Source organism: Mus caroli, chromosome 1 (genome assembly GCF_900094665.2).
Source record: "Mus caroli chromosome 1, CAROLI_EIJ_v1.1, whole genome shotgun sequence".
Taxonomy (NCBI): Eukaryota; Metazoa; Chordata; class Mammalia; order Rodentia; family Muridae; genus Mus; species Mus caroli.
This window is the reverse complement of record NC_034570.1, coordinates 116,232,881-116,244,876: the sequence shown is the minus strand read 5'-3', so window position 1 is coordinate 116,244,876 and position 11,996 is coordinate 116,232,881. Positions and strand designations below refer to the sequence as shown.

Here is an 11,996-nt window from a genome sequence, read left to right as displayed (position 1 = left end):
TGTGTGTGTGTGTGTGTGTGTGTGTGTGGTGTGGTGTGTGTGTGTGTGGTGTGGGTAAGGAGTGTTGACTCTTGTCAATCTTGGAGCTGTGGCATGTTAAAAAGTGACTTTATGATGACTATAGGTGAAAAAAGAGAATTAAAAGGCTACTACAAGCGCTTCTAAGTACTTCTAAGGAATAGCCCAATAGGTGGCTATTGCATGTATTTTAACCTCAAAGAAAATTGGAGAGACATGTAGATTCTATTTTTAAAATATGCCTGTGTGTGCATGTTTTGCATATATATACATATATACATACATGTATATATATATATATATATATATATATATATATATATATATTTATATGTATGACAAGTGAGTGTAGTGTATATGATAGGTATCTGAGTGTGTGGTGTGTTTGGTGTGTGTGTGTCTGTGTGTGTGTGTGTGTGTGTGCTTGTGTGTATGTATGTGATTGTAGGTGCATGTGTGCCATACCATATACATGGAGATCAGAGAACAAACAACCTCAGGGATACATATTTACCTGGCACCTTAGTTTGAGACAGGTCCCTTATTCACTGATGCTTCCTCCAGCATATCAGGCCCCTGAGTGTCTGGGGAGCCTCCTGTCTCCATCTCACCCTCAGAAAGCTAGGATAACAGGTGCATGCTATATCTGCCCAGTTTTAGGTATGATTTAAGGTTCAGGTTCAGGTCTCCTTGCCAACACGGCAAGAACTTTATGTGCTCAGTGTCTACCCAGATCCACATGTGAGTCTTGAGAACAAGGGACAGGATCTTCTTTTGATGATACATGAACTGCAGAAACTTACCTAATGAAGTCTGATTCTGAAAATAACTGGAGGTATTTTTTTCTAGTTTCTCTACAAGATGGTAAAATTGCCTGTCAACTTCCTGGGTTGAGCAATGCCTAAGAAATGATGAAAATATAACAACATTTATTCATGAGGGTATTTCCAGAGACAGATGAGGAGAGCTCTTACCACATAAATGATTTAACTTCTAGATGGACTGAAAGGTTGAATACATTATTTGTGGTGACAGATTTGTGGAAAGAAGGTGGAGACTAATTAGATGAAGTAGGTCAGTAAAGCTGTGTTCCCTGAACACTGGAACTTGCCCCATCACTTCCTAAGATACTCATTTTTATTTTCTGTCTACCATGCAAAGAGCTGCTCCACCATGCTTCCACACCATAAGTGACTGAAATCTCTCAAATTGTGAGCTAATATGTTTTAAATATGGTCAAAACAATTATAAAATTAGAATAGAAACTCTACAGGATTCTGCCCTATATTCATCTCATATAGATAAAGCCTGTGATTTAACATCTTGAAGAGTATTACTTGTTACTGTCAATAAAGTTTGGTATCTTACCTGTGTCTCGTACTATGATGGTAGATATTGCAATGCCTCTCATATAACCACTATTCTAAAAATGAGATTTTGAAATCTATACTATTGAAAACACAGCTACATAATTAGCAGAGATAGTGCTTTATTTCAGTGCAATTTAATCATTGCTTGCTTTATTTTAGCAATTATTTCTGGGATAACTGAATTGGATAATCTGTGTTAGCACATGGGAATATCTAAATAAGTAGCAATTAAATGCATCCTATGAAAATATAACATGGGGAATATAGGAAGGCAGCTTTCTTGTCAACTCATGAATTTCTGGAGGAATAACAAGTCTACAAAGGTGTCATAGCACATGGAATTAATTTAAGATGCTTCATTCTGAACAGATGTATCTTTTTTCCAGGAGTTTCTCTACACTGAACTCTATTAGTGTTCATTAGCAAAATTCATTAAGGTAAAGGTAATAAGACCATTTGAAGAATAAGTATTGCCCATTGGAGAGAAAATAGATCCATAAAATCTTGAACTCTTAACTAGTAAGAGATTTTTGTTAATTAACTAGAAGTTGTTTTTCTTGCATGTCTTCCAAGGAAATGCTAAGATTCATCAAATCTTACACATTTGCTTTGTTCTTATGCTACCGTACTCAGTTCTCCACAGTTTCCCCTTCTTTTGTTATTTATAGTTATTCTCTTCTCTTTATATTCAGACTGACAGAAAGTCAATTTTAGGACTGCCAAACAAGTAGGCTGTGATTTGAAAGTTGCAAAGCCTTTGTTTTACAGCATATTTCAGAAGAAAGGCTTAAAATTCTAGTAAATGAAAGGGCCCAGAAGGATATAAGAATTTAAGAATCACTTTTAATAAACAATTTGTGATCTTTTCATACTTAAGTTCAGTGATCGAAAAAAATTTCTGTAAAATTTTATTCATAAGAAAGACAGAGTAGGGCCAGGCACACGCCATTAATCCCCGCACTTGGGAGGCAGAGGCAGGCAGATTTCTGAGTTCGAGGCCAGCCTGGTCTACAGAATGAGTTCCAGGAGAGCCGGGGCTACACAGAGAAACCCTGTCTCGAAAAACAAAAAAAAACAAAAAAACAAAACAAAACAAAAAAACCCAACCAACCAACCAAACAAAAACAAAGAAAGACAGCATAGGTTAGGGGAAACAGGCCAGTTGGTAAAATGATTGTTTACAATCATGGAGATCTGAGTTTAAGACCTAGAAACTACACAGAAATTATGGGTATCATGGCTTATGTTTGGAATTCCAGTTATGGGAAGCCAGAAACAAGTAGATCCCTGGGGCTCATGGCCTCTTCAGTGTACTTGGTGACTTCCAGGCTAGTGTGGAACCCTTGTGGAAGTGCTTAACGAATAACTTCTGTTTTAACTTGCAAATGCATATGTGGAAGTGCAAGTATATAATACACATACATATGTACCTGGAATTAAAATGCACACACAAGCACAAAAAACACATGCTCACATACACACACATGCTTACACACACATTCACTAACACGTGAAAATGTGCATATACACTAACACACACATGCATACACACATGTACAATCACATGCACATAGGCATGCACACAAACACATACTTATATGCATGCACACACATGCTGATATGGGTACACACATGCTCACACACAGTCATATGTTACTGCACACATATACATACACATGTACATTCACACATATGTGGATATGTATACATGCTCATCACACACATATGCACAAAGACATGTACATTTGCATATACACATGCATAACAATACATACACTAACACATAAACATACACATATATGCAATTATGCATACATAAATACACTCAGATGCACATGTGATTACATATATGATCACAAAACCTGCACATACTCACACACATACAGACACACACATGCTCACACACAGGCACATAGAGATGCACACAAATGAACATGTAGATATACACACTCAAATACACATGTGCATACACACTAACACAGACACACACATGCATACACGTGCACATGTGCACAAATACATATGCTGGCAAGCATGCACCCAGACATGAACATGTGCATACACAAAAACACAGACAGGCACATGTACACACATGTGCACTCATACACATGCATACACATTCACATGTGGATATATACATGTTCACACACTTTCATATACATCTGCTCACACACATGCGTACATACTTGCAGACATGCACACACACATGCACACACATATGTATATGTGCTTATACACATGCACTCACAAACTTACACACATAATCTCTCACACACACAGAGTCATGCACATACATGTTGGGAGAGAGGGAGGAACAGAGAATTCTCTTTCCAGTTGCTTTGATAAAGTCCCAGACAAAATCAACCTAATGTAGAAAGTTTATTTTGGCTTACTATTCCAGGGAGATGGTCCACCATTGTGAAGATGACACTGTAGAAGTACAAGACATTGCACAAGAGCAAGAGGATGACTGGAGCATATTGAATCTATACTTTAGAAGTAGAGTGAGAAAGAAATAGACACAGGCTGAAAAGCCTCTAGACTCACCCCACTGACTCACTTCTTCAGTGAGACTCTCTCTCTCTCTCTCTCTCATTCTCTCTCTCTCTCTCTCAAACACACACACACACACAGAGAGAGAGAGAGAGAAAGAGAGAGAGAGAGAGAGAGAGAGAGAGAGAGAGAGAGAGAGAGAGAGAGAGAGAGGATGGGGGAGGGGAAGCAAAGGGAAGAGAGAGAGCAAAGCAAAAGAGAGACAAAGAAATAGCGACAAAGAAGACAATCCAGTGTTTGTTCCATCTCATGGGATGGCTTGATTCTCCCCAGCATGTGCAAAGCAAAATGGTCCATTTTCCCTTCAATAAGTATAAGCCTGTTAAAGGGAACACATACTTCCCCTGTCTGTAAGAATCCAGTACTAGCAGTAGTGTACTCTTTTAAAAATACTCAGAAACATGCATTATGAGCTGGTCCTTGAAGATCAGTGAGGAATTGAATCATCACACAGAACATCTTTATTTTGTTTGGTTCATTCCCCCCCCCCCGTTATGATGAATACTGAGAATAATATTTGAAAGGCAGAAAGAACAGAACAAATAGAACTGGCAAAGTGAGGGGACCCAGAGAGTGCTTAACAAGAGTGATGGAAATTGGGAGGAGGGCAAGAGAATTTACATGTGGCTAACTATCTCAGATAGTTGAGCTTTGACCATAAAGGTGTTTGGAAATTCAAGAATTGTCAATATCTGTTATACACACTGTCTATATGTAATTCACCACTTAAAAAATTCAAACTTTAAATTACCATCAAACCTTCCTAAGGTTTATAAAATGAACTAAATTTTATGGTATGTATATATACAAATTATATATATATATATATATATATATATATATATATATATATATATGCACATGTGTGTGTGTATATATGTATGTACTTTTTTATGTGTGGCCATGAATGAATATGTGTATGTGTTGGCCACAGGTAAACAATAGGTATTTTCCACAATTAATCTCCACTCTATGTTTTGAGACATGTCTCTTACTGAACATGGAGCTTGGCTAAGGTGGCTGGCTAATATGTTTTAGGAATCCTTATGTCTCTACTTTCCCAACTTTAAGATGCCTGACCTTTTACATGGGTGTGGGATTGAACTCTGGTTGTGCTATGGTTGTGCTGCAAGTATTTCACCAACCAAAACATCTCTCACCATTTAAAGTAGGAAATCTATTACAGCAAAGATTCCAACAAATTAAATCTGAACATGGGAAGATTTTGAGTTAAGAAATGCATTAATTCAAGAGAATTTTCATCATGTTTAGTTAAGAATTGACTGGCATTTTATCTGTCAATGATGTTTGATGCTATTATCCAGAGTACCGAGAGTTTGTGGTTCTTTTCTGTCCTGATAAACTAAAGTTAGGGAGAAGATTAATGCTGTAAGTCTCTTAAGCAATTTTTTCCCACAGGTTTCTGGTATTACTTTATTTTTCTAAGTGGCTCATTTCATTAAAAATAATACTATAATGATGTATCTTTTTTTCTCATCCATTTCTGTCTTTGTTCCATGGCGCAACAGAACACCCACATATATTTAAAATACCGTGGCCCAAGCAGCTTTCAGTAGTAGGCTGCAAGCTCTGAAGGTAAATGTACATACCTTATCTCCTTCTATAGCCTTCTCTGAACCTCACATAGAAAAACTGGGGGACTTCACAACAAATTTGAGTATGTATTCTTTTAAACCCATGATATGAATTAAATGTTTCCTTGAAAGAGAAGTCCTGGCTGGAGTTCAAAATCGAGTTGCAGGTATGAAGGATAATTTGAGTATTATGCATGTGAATAAATCTATTAAAAACTACATGTCAGACAAAACACCTGATATTGTGGATTCAACCACCCAAAGATGTAGATAATTAAAACTATAGGTCTAGGCTGCACAGACATCTAAAATTACAGAGGACTCTCTGTTCGGGATTCTGTTCAGCAGAAAGGAAGTTTGCTTCCTTTCTGGGCATGCTGAGCCAGCACTAAGTTGAAGAGATGGTGGCCTCTGTGTAGGGATGATTCAGTGGTAATGTATGTAATGATCATTTTTGTGTGTGTGTGTGGTTAGGTTTCAGAGATAAAAGTAGAGATTAACAAGATACTGGGAGAGCATCCAAAGGCAAGGACTCATCTCCCAAGTCATCTCCCAAGTCACTGAGGATCTGTGTACCCCAGGATGCTTGATGCTCACATCTGAAAGAGTGCATAGGGCATGACCTAACTTTGGCACATGGTAGAACCTGAGGTTTACTGAGAATGTGAGCAAGGGATGATACTTGCATTGTGTGTCCTAGAGTGAAAAGAAGGCTTGAGCATGTCCAGAAACTTTCATTTGTATATCAACAGTGGGAGGGAAGCCCTTCATTCAAATAGAATAATGGTTAGCCTGTGGTGAAACCCCTTTAGGGACACAGCCCTCAGAAGAAGCCTAGATAAGCACAGCTGACAACTTGTGCCTGAAACACAGAGGCGAGTCACCTTGTCTTATAAAGAGGTGGATTTAATTCCTTGTGTCTAGGTGACTGAGACCATGGACTATGAACACTGCATTGTGGCAGGTCAGTCCATTGGAATGTGTGGACTGGTGTTGGTAAGATCTTAGAGCAGCCAAGTTCCCAGAAACATAAGCTGCCAGCATCAGAGGGAAAGTATGAAAACCATGTTGGTACTACTCCCAGGCCACAGGAGTGCCATCTCTTTCTTCTGGGCAGCACCGATCTTCATACTGTGGAGGTGAACGTTTGGAGGAACTTAGTCCTTAAGTAGTGGAAAACTTCCTTCCTCTTGGGTAATGAAAAGCATTCCCAAGTGAAATGGTAATTCCCCAGGATTACAAACAGGGCCATCTGCCCAAAATCATTATGAAAAGGACTTCATATGAGCATAAAGGGGTGGGGTGGAGGAGATACAGGCTGGTGGTAAACCTATTCATTCACTTTTTACTTCAGTTGGTTGGGGTCAAGTCTGGAGTGAATTTGCTTGATTGATGGTTGATCAATTGATAGGGGAAAGTACAGATCACTGTGGATGATATCATAGCTGGGTTGATGATTATGGATGTGAAGATGAGCAAGCTAATAAGAAAAGCCAGTAAGCAGCATCCTTCCTTAGACTTTGCATCAGTGACTTCCTCTAGATTCCTGCATTGGCTTCCCTCTGTGACCAACCATTGCCTGGAAGTATAAGATGAAATAAACCCTTCCATAGCCAAGCAGTTTATGGTCATGATGTTTTTATCACAATGATAGTGTCTCTAAGACAATGGGAGAGAATGAAAGAGGAATGAGATTTGAAAAGTTGTGACATACAGTTCTGACATAATAGCTACCTGGCAATCCCAAAGATATATTTAGCAGTCCATTTCCACACACAAGCCCAGAATATATTTGTCTTTCAATATGTTTTTGTCCCCAGAGCAGGATCCAGTATAACCAGACGTTTCAGCAGATTTGTGTTGGCAGTACTGCCAAGTGAGCCATGGTCAAAGTTATAGAATATGGCTGAAACCTTGCTTGAGAACCCTCAGCTAGAAATCCTAATAGCACAAGCTGGTTGCTGTCCATGCACAAGATGAACAAAGACCTAGGCAGCACTAGTCTCTCTCCTTACAAATCTGGGCTTTGGTTGAGAAATTGTTCAATAACTGATGAGGGAGGGCTAAGCTCCTTGTGAGTGGTGTTAGCCATTATCAGGTGATCCTGAATGACTGATTCTTTTTTTTTCATATTTTTATTGGGTATTTATTTCATTTACATTTCCAATGCTATCCCAAAAGTCCCCCACACGCTCCCCCACCCACTCCCCTACCCACCCACTCCCACTTCTTGGCCCTGGCGTTCCCCTGTACTGAGGCATATAAAGTTTGCACGACCAATGGGCCTCTCTTTCCCCTGATGGCTGACTAGGCCATCTTCTGATTCATATGCAGCTAGAGTCACGAGCTCTGGGGAGGGGGTGGGTATTGGTTAGTTCATATTGTTGTTCCACCTATAGGATTGCAGATCCCTTCAGCTCCTTGAGTACTTTCCCTAGCTCCTCTATTGGGGGCCCTGTGATCCATCCAATAGCTGACTGTGAGCATCCACTTCTGTGTTTGCCAGGCCCCGGCATAGTCTCACAAGAGACAGCCATATCTGGGTCCTTTTAGCATAATCTTGCTAGTGTATGCAATGGTGTCAGCACTTGGAAGTTGATTATGGGATGGATCCCTGGATATGGCAGTTTCTAGATGGTCCATCTTTTCGTCCCAGCTCCAAACTTTGTCTCTGTAACTCCTTCCATGGGTGTTTTGTTCCCAATTCTAAGAAGGGACAAAGTGTCCACACTTTGGTCTTCGTTCTTCTTGAGTTTCATGCATTTAGCAAATTGTATCTTATATCTTGGACATTCTAAATTTCTGGGCTAATATCCACTTATCAGTGAGTAAATATTGTGCGAGTTCTTTTGTGATTGTGTTACCTCACTCAGGATGATGCTCTCCAGGTTCATCCATTTGCCTAGGAATTTTATAAATTCATTCTTTTTAATAGCTGAGTAGTACTCCATTGTGTAAATGTACCACATTTTCTGTATCCAATCCTCTGTTGAGGGGCATCTGGGTTCTGTCCAGCTTCTGGCTATTATAAACAAGGCTGCTATGAACATAGTGGAGCATATGTCCTTCTTACCGGTTGGAACATCTTCTAGATATATGCCCAGGAGAGGTATTGCGGGATTATATATATATAATTAGGTTGAAAAAAACAGTGTGGGGAATGCCACTAACTGGCAATCTTTTATATTTGATTCTTTCTGATTCTCTTCCTGGCTTCCCTCAGTAATAGATTCTGACCGGAGAATTGTAAAATGAACTAAAACCTTTCTTTTACAAGTTTCTTTGGGTTGTGACATTTTATCCAGCAATAGAAACACTTACTAAAACACATTTGTCCATCCCAGAACTAGATTATGCCAGGTTTGAAACTATTTTGTGGAATACATAAAGCTAATGTGCCTTCTTGGAGGTTCTAGTAGGTGGCCCAGCAGCAAAATTGGCATGTCCAGGGAAATCCTCAGTGCCCTTACACTAGAGCCAGATCCACTGAAGCAGCAGGAGGTTCCCAGTTGAGAACAGGTCATAGGTTGTTCTATGAACACATGGATGCATGGGGATGCAACTTTGCACATCCTTGTCTTTATGATTGAGGTGCTGGTCTAGGGACAGGGGTTCATTCTTGTGCCCTATGCTTCATACCCATTGGACTTCAGAAATGGCTAAGGCAGTATGACCTATGCAAATATCAAGTCTCATAATGTTGATGCTAGTTATCTGGGAAGTGGGATGAGCCTGGGAAGGAAACCAAGGCAGTCATGGACCAGCAATTCTTTATCTACTGAGGCTTCTCTGAAGTCTACTTCTGTAATATCTACATCCCCACACCTGTCATTATCTTTTAACTGTTATTCCTAAAAATGTGTTCAATAATTCAAACAGCTCCTGTTTGTGGTGGTGACATCATTATTGTGATGCTTGGCAGGACACACCCATGTACATCCACTGTAATGTATCTCCCCTGCCCAAAGACTGTTTACTCTTCTTTTATGAAAACTGTCTCACAGAACTTTATTAAAATTAAAAGATACATCAGGAAGATCAGTTATAAGGAAAGGGTAAAGAGGTCAAGGGTGGTAATCATGGGGTAGAGTTACCTACATATTTAGAGTGTCATTCAAGAATTGCTTCTTTAACCCTGTCCTGCACCTGATAGGCCAGGTCTCTCTCCTGAGCCATATGTGGAGAGTTTTCAACTGGAAAGAGTGATGGACGGGAAAATACCAAGAGGATCCAGAACAAGGTTCCTTTCTCCTTAATTATGCCATAATACTATTAAATGCTAATTAATGCTTCAGTTTATATGAAGTGTTCAATAGAATGTTAATTGCATTTAAATGAATGCTTGAGATTTAAAAAAAAATGAATGTAACTTAAGATGGCCATTTTAATTATTGCCCATTCCAACTCACTTTAATATAAGTTTATTTACTTTTCTGTTATGGCATTAGTATTGAACATCCATAAACTTGTGTATTTGAACACTTGGTCCCCAGCTGGTGGCACCTCTTAGAAAGGTTATGGGACCTTTAAGGGGTGGTCCCTTGCTGGGAAGTGTGGTCCTTGAGGTTTGATAGACATGTTTCAGTTTTTATTCATCCTCACCTTCTTTAATATGGATGTAATGGGACCGGCAGCCTCCTAAACCTACCAATGTGTACTTCCCATTATGATGGGCTGTGTCCCCTGAAACTGTGAACCTCTCTTCCTTTGTCCTTTAAGTTGCTTCTTAACAAGCATTCAGTCACAACAATAAGAAAAACAAATAACACATTGTCCTATCACAAAACACAAATAATATGAACAACTGACAGATACCTATAAATCTTTAATTTATCTATGGGGTGAAAGTTGGAAGACAATTCTTTGTGATGAGATACCTTAATATCATATATGATATGATGATCATGATGATAAACCTTAGGTGATCAACCTTACAGGGCAAGAACAAAGAAGCCAGTGAAGATGTAGAATTATTTCTCATGCTGAGACACATATATAAAATGGATAAAGATTAGGAAGATGACAAATTTCCACTAAATTCTCTGCAGTGGACCTGCAAGAATGTATATTTTTTAATCATAAGGACTCATATTCAAACCCAGTCATTATGGCTTCTGTATTTCTAAGTAATCCATCTATCTGGATGAATTCATCTATTTTATATTGTAATTTTCTTTATTCACTCAAGGAGTCACAGAAACCCAAAAGCTAGTATTCATTGGGAATATGAAAGACTTCTAAGTGAAATCAAGAAAGGATGAATAAAACACCACAAACATCATATTGAGAAGATTCTAACCTGTTAACAGTTAATAATAAAACTCCCAGAGGTTTTATTAAAGAGAACAGTGCAATCTAGGAGATACAGAGATAGCTGTTACGTATGTGTAACTTCCTTCCATATGAAACCACCACTCCTGGATGGAAGCTCCTCAAGATAAAAAGATTAGAGGGGTCCACTGGCAGGTGGGAAGTAAGGAATTGTGGGAAGACCTGAAATGGGAGAAGTGATTCTGTTCCCCACTGAGCTCCCTGGAAATCATGTCAGGCTTCTGGTTTAAATTGTCATGGCCTTGTCACTTATGCTGGTATATCCCTTAGTGATGCAGATGTGATTAATAAGTCAGCTATGCTCCTGTGAGCAACCCCTCCTCCATACTTCAATAAGTAACCTCAGGAAACTCATTGGCCAACTGATTGGGACTTTGGTAGTATCTTTACACTGATCTGTTGTCAGTTTCATACCTGGGCTGAGTAGATGCTTTTTCCATCTCCCCTGCCCCAAATTACTGTCTAAGAACAGCAATTGTGGCCTTTAACAAAAGAAAGGACAGTTGGTGAAAATGATGTTCTGCTAGGAAAGGCAATCCCATAAAGTGACATGCTCAAAGGACAGGCTTGAACAAATATGTCCACTGCAAGGGGATCATTAAGATGTCCAGGCAGCTTAGAGAGCAAATAAATAAGCAATGTAAAACTTGTTTGAGGTTCTTTCCATAAATAGGTTGTCAGAGCATTGATAGGTTTACACACACACCACACACACACACACCAATCTTTTACATATGGCTTAAAAAAAAAGATGAGAAATAAACATAAAAGACTCAAGATGGATCTATCTCTTGGCAAAGTACTTAGCACATAAGCATAAGCACCTGAGTTCAGTTCCAGAGCACCTGCATAAAAAGCCAGGTTTGGAGGCAGGTGGTTGAAAGGTCTGGGTTAGGAAGCAGAGGTGTAGTAGTTAGTCAGTATAGGTAAACTGGTAAGTTCTGGGTTCAATGAGCGATCCATTCTCAAAAAAAAAAAAAAAAAAAAAAAATGCAAACTAAAAACATGGATCAAGTCCGGCATGGTGGCGCATGTCTTTAATTCTACACTTTAGCAGCTGAGACAGGAATATCTTGAGTTCAAAGCCAGCAAGAACCTTTCTCAAAAAAAAAAAAAAAAAAAAAAAAAA

The 11,996-nt window shown here is 39.0% G+C and overlaps 1 protein-coding gene across 1 annotated transcript in view; it reads left to right on the top strand.

The window, feature by feature from the left end:
* The window catches only part of Dpp10 (dipeptidyl peptidase like 10), a 1,458,922-nt gene that overhangs the window by 448,686 nt on the left and 998,240 nt on the right, over positions 1 to 11,996 (top strand). The window lies entirely within an intron of this gene.